Genomic DNA, 5,611 nt, shown 5'->3' with positions numbered 1-5,611 from the left:
CTGTTTCTTTCTTGAGTCTCCCCTCACCCCTTAGCCATATAATTAAACTACATGAGGGAAGGGATTTTTGCTTGTTTTATTCACTTCTGAATCCCCATTGCCTATGTAAGTGCCAGACATGCAGCATGCATTCAAATATTTACGAATGGAGAGCTTAATTCTCTCCCCCATCACTATACAGATAATCAGCTTTTAACGTGAGATTTCATGTTTGTGTTTTCAGCTTGCAGGGCACTTAGGATCTCATTGGAAAATGTTCAGGTGAGGATCAAGACAGATATGGCCCATATCTGGAAGAGGATTTCCATCTAGCAATGCTGTGATGCAAACAATCATTGTGTTCTTCCCAACTGAGATCTGTTCTCTTCACTGCATGTCAGGCAGACCATATGAACACCAATTAGAGTTTGCAATAGAAAGGAACACTTTTGGCATTCCTGAGCTCAGGCAACTTCAGTATTCCATGTAAGTATACTATATTGCTGTATAACATATTTTAAATTAAGATATTTGGCATTCTCGATGTAACCCACGGCGACCATAGTGGCCAATTCCCCAAAATGCTTGAGACTCACAAGGGTGTCCTATTGACAAAAGACGGAAAACAGATGGAAAAACAGACTTGCAGAAACGGTAAAGTATTTCTCACTAATAGACTCGGTAAGTAGCCTTTGCTGGCTCAGGCACCAGCATCTAGAATATAATGATAAGTCGGCTCCACACACAGCAGGTCCCACAAACTAGGGGTCTTTGGATTCACCTGTACACATATATGTTAATTTGGCCAAAAAAATGTTGGCCTCATTACACTCACGTCGACATGTCAAAAAGCTACTGAATTCAAGTCAAAATCTGGGTTACTGGCAGCTCTTGGACAATTAGGAGGCCTGGCAATATTGGGCAGGCATTCCCACAATTCCATTAGTGATAAATCTTGTGCAATTCATCCTGGCCGCGCCACTACTGAATCTTTTTTTTTTTTTTTTTCCATTTTGTTCTCACAACGATATCGCCTGCTGCCTGGTCTATATTTTTAGAGTGTGATGTTGACTCTATTCTTAATTTCTGCTGAAGTTCCAATTACATGCTTATTAAATTACTTCGGTAGAGCGTGCAACTCTTGATCTCAGGGTTGTGAGTTCGAGCCCCACGCTGGGTGTAGAGATCACTTCAAAATAAAATCTTTAAAAAAAAAATGAACACATATTTAAGGGGTGCCTGGGTGGCTCAGACGGTTAAGCATCTGCCTTCGGCTCAGGTCATGATCCCAGGGTCCTGGGATCGAGCCCCCCGCGTGGGGCTCCTTGCTCAGTTGGGAGCGTGCTTCTCCTTCTCCCTCTGCCCCGCTCCCCTGTTTGTGCGCGTGCTCTCTCTCTCTCAAATAAATAAATCTTTTTTTTTTTTAAAGAGTAAATCAGGATGTGGTAAGGACAGAATGGTTGAACAAACTATTAATTTACAGCAGCAGGATCCAGGCACCAATTCTACGGACCGGACGGTAGGGTCCCAGAGCCATGTACCTCCTTCACTGAGAAGTTGCCACCACCCCTCCGTGGGAAGGAGGGTTATCTCAGCTTGGAATCTGTCGCTCTCCTTCTTTCACTGTTTTGCTCTGATGATTCCTAACTTGGGCCCCACATATTCCACGTCCCGTACCGCCGTCTTTGGAGTGCTCCTGCACTTAATCGGGACTGTTGACACTAAACTGTGGCAGAAAGAGAGGGGTCTCTACAAATGCAACAGAAGTTGTATATATTGGTACAGAGATCGCTGCACTCCATTTCCACAGCTCTCGCTGTCTGCGCTGAACTGCCCCTCCTGCAGGAGCTTCTGTCTTCTAGAGTAAAACTTGCAGGATGTGTGATGCAGGTACTTGTCACTCTGGAAAAGCATCTTTTTGCTTTGTGTTCTCCTGGATCTCTTTCTGTGCCAATCTGTGCTGCACCAAGTCATGGAAAAAGCAGTTTCCGGGCTGATGGCAACCCCCCCCCGAAATACAAAAATCAAAGATTTTGATAATTTTTATCTCACAAGTAAATTTTTGTCTCCTTCATCCAGATCCCAGAAGAATTTTTGTGTTTTGTTTTTTTGTTTTTTGTTTTTGTTTCAGATCCCATAAGGCTTGGCTGTTCACCCGTATCGGTCTGCTGTGTGTAGGCTGCGCTTAGTGATCCTAAAGAACATAGTGCCATGAGCCCGTTTTTCTATGATCCACGTGGATGTATGAACACGGGCATCCCCAATGCGGTGGTGTGACCCACACATGCCTCGTCTTTCAGAGACCTTCTGAACTCACAAGGGAAATAGATGATTGCTGGGTGGGATGGAACCAGTATGAGCAAAAGGAGAAACAAGCAGTTTATTTTATTTTTTTTTAAAGATTTTATTTATTTGACAGAGAGAGACACAGCGAGAGAGGGAACACCAGGAGGGGGAGAGGGAGAGGGAGAAGCAGGCTTCCCGCCGAGCAGGGAGTCCGATGCGGGGCTCAATCCCAGGACCCTGGGATCATGACCTGAGCCAAAGGCAGACGCTTAACGACTGAGTCACCCAGGCACCCCAAAACAAGCAGTTTAAAGTTTGGTATTGAGACCTAGAAAACCCAGACTAAAGGTAAGCCAAGGTTTGTCATCACAAGAAGGGGAGAACTACACAGGCAGGAAACAGAACTCAAATGAATTTCAAAGGAGAGAAAGTCACCACTTAACCCAGGCAGATTTTTGACCCAGAGCCTTGCTGTGTAAATGGAATTCTATTTCCCAGGGACCTCTGAAGCCAGGACTGCTCAGAACATTCACTTGCTTTTGCAATTGGAACATTAGAAGTTTACATCAAGATGGCAGGGACTCTTGTACCTTTCTGTAAATTCCTAAGACCCAGGGGATTCATAGGACAGCTAGAGCATATATGAAAACGCACTGAGCCTTTCCTTTTTCCTTCAGCTTAATACTTGTGAGCCCAAACAATCCAGATTTCAAAAACATATTCAAAATTACTATTTCCTTTAGAACATATTCAGGACATAGGCTGAGGTCTTAGGAAATACAGAAATGAGTAAGCTGTCACTCGACATGTAAAAGATGTATCTTTAGTGTAAAGCTTTTATTGTTGGTTTGGGAGGAATGGGAAGATATGATAGAAATAAAATGGAATTGGACTCTGAGTAGTCAAAGTCACTAACACTTTGGGTGCCAAGGGAGGGGGGTAAGAGCACGGTGCAGTCCTTACAAATAATTTAATATTTGCCCTGGCCATTGGGGCATAACCCATTGCTTTTTAAGAGGACCACAGGGTTCCTTATCTCTCTGTCTTTGTACTTTGGTGGATCCCCATAAACAAATGTGTATTTATCTTGCAAGCCTCAGCACAAACTCAACCCCAAACCCCTCCTGACTTCTGACTGCTCACTACTGGGTTGAGCACACGTTTTCCCCGGTGCTTAACACTCCTTCCCTGTTCGTCTCCCACCACATGTGCAAGGACAATGGCTACGTCCACTCTCCCTTGGCTGACAGGGTTTAGTACCTGAAACACATGTTCAGTAGTGGTCTGTCCCATTAACGCATGACCCGGTGGCCTTCAATCAGAGAGGACTGGCTTCAGTCTAGGCCTCAGCACTTACAAGTGTGTGACAGCGAATTTTCTCCAACTTATTAAACCTCTGTTTCCTCTCACACAGAAAGAGAACACAGGATCCTTTGTGAGGACAAAATGGAATGACTTGGGCAAAGCACTCAGCCCAATTCATCAAAGTAGAGAAAAAATACAACAAACTTTCTTGGATCTATCAACTAGCTTGGTTGAATTTAGATTATTTTCAAGATCTGTTTTAAAAATCTGTGGTTCCCAAACTGTGTGCCACAGGGAACTCATAGGAATGCCATCGTATGTTTTTAGTTTTCAAGGGACACATGGGGACATTGGACACCTCACAACCATTACTATCAAAATTTTTGGACTCTACTTAATAAAGGGAACCTTTAGACATTTCTTTCAGCTTGGGTAGCATCACAAAAGAATGGAGATAATAAAGGTGCTATGAACCAAGAAAATTGGGAATCTCTGCTTTAGAAATTTTTTTTTTAAATAAAACATTACAATTGTAGCTATAGCCTCTGTGGGTTTGTACCTCTCTCTTCCCATTTAAAGGAACTACAAATCTGAAATTTGAAAATTGACACTTTCTTTTTTTAAAAAGATTTTATTTATCCATTTGAGAGAGAGAGAGAGAGTGCGAGCACACACAAGCGGGGGGAGAGGCAAAGGGAGAGAGAGAAGCAGACTCGCCGCTGAGCAGGGAGCCCAACACAGGGCTCCATTGATCCCAGGATCCTGAGATCATTATTTGAACTGAAGGCAGAATCTTAACTGACTGAGCCACGATAACTGACACTTTTATTAATATTTTTATGTTTTCATTGTACATTTTCTTCCATGTGCATAAATCATATTATTTTTGTATGTTTGGCGCTTGACATAAATAGTGTCAGGTACATTATCTTTCCTGAACTTGCTTTTTTTCTACCATGCACTGATACACACTCTCTTAATTGGTATTACTTTATAATAAATATGAATATCTGGTAGGGTGAGTCTCTCTACCTTGTTCTAATTCAGAATTATGTGGGGTTTTTTTTGTTTGTTTGTTTTCAGGGGTTCTTTTTTGCCTTATGCTTCCCATATACATTGTAGAATGAGCATTTTGAGTTCTACCAAAAACCGATTGGGTTTTGATTAGAATTGCATGAAATTTATATACTAATTTGAAAATAATTGGCATCTTTATGAAAGCATGTCTTCCAATCCAAGAGCTTGCTTAATCCTTTACTCTGCATCATTCAATAAAATCTGTTTTTCCTCCATAGAAACTAGCTCATCATTTTTTAGAGCTGTTTCTACCTTTTCCTACTGCACTGGACTCATCTTTGCCTTGTTCCTGACTTGCAAAATAATGGCTCTACATTTCACTATTAAATATAAAGTAGTTTGTAGTGTTGAATGAGATAATATTTATAAGTTAAGGTTTAGCTTTCTATGCTTTGTGTGTGCATATGTGTATATGCAAATCTTAGATGGATACTGGATTTTAATAAATTCTTGTTTTATGTCCATTTGGGTACTTTAGAAACTTCTTATCCTTTAAATTAGTTTGTGTGATGAATTGCATTTATCGTTTTTTCTCGTCTTAAATCATCCAGGAAGTCTCATGATAAATCAACCTTGTTCATAATGGTTTTAAAAATAATCAAGTGGTAACTTCTGTTTGCTAATATTTATTCAGGATTTTTGAGTTTACTTTCATGAGAGAGATTGCATAATACATTTTGTGCTCTTCTTTTTCAGTCTGGTGTCAAAGTCATTATTAACTTCAGAAAGGGAGTTAAGGAGGCTCACTTCATTTCTTCTACTTTCTGAAATATGATGTATAAATGCGGATAATGTATTTCTTCATTTTTGCAAAAATTAGCTCCTAAGATATCTGACCCGAGTCAATTCAGGAAATAGACTGTCATTTACTGATTCTAAAAAAATATTGTAATGGTTAAACATCAATTCTGGTTTCTGGTTCTTCTTGAAATACAATTTCTGTTAAGTTACTTGTGCAATTAGA

The 5,611-nt window shown here is 40.7% G+C and overlaps 1 long non-coding RNA gene across 1 annotated transcript; it reads left to right on the top strand.

The window, feature by feature from the left end:
* Positions 1 to 227: 227 nt before the first annotated feature.
* Positions 228 to 4,059, top strand: LOC144380795 (uncharacterized). Its single transcript, XR_013444994.1, has 2 exons — positions 228 to 465; positions 3,680 to 4,059. It is a non-coding gene; the product is annotated as an uncharacterized LOC144380795 (long non-coding RNA).
* Positions 4,060 to 5,611: the final 1,552 nt, after the last annotated feature.

The sequence above is a fragment of the Halichoerus grypus genome, unplaced genomic scaffold (assembly GCF_964656455.1).
Source record: "Halichoerus grypus unplaced genomic scaffold, mHalGry1.hap1.1 HAP1_SCAFFOLD_177, whole genome shotgun sequence".
NCBI classification, from domain to species: domain Eukaryota; kingdom Metazoa; phylum Chordata; class Mammalia; order Carnivora; family Phocidae; genus Halichoerus; species Halichoerus grypus.
This window is presented reverse-complemented; position numbering and strand designations above follow the sequence as displayed.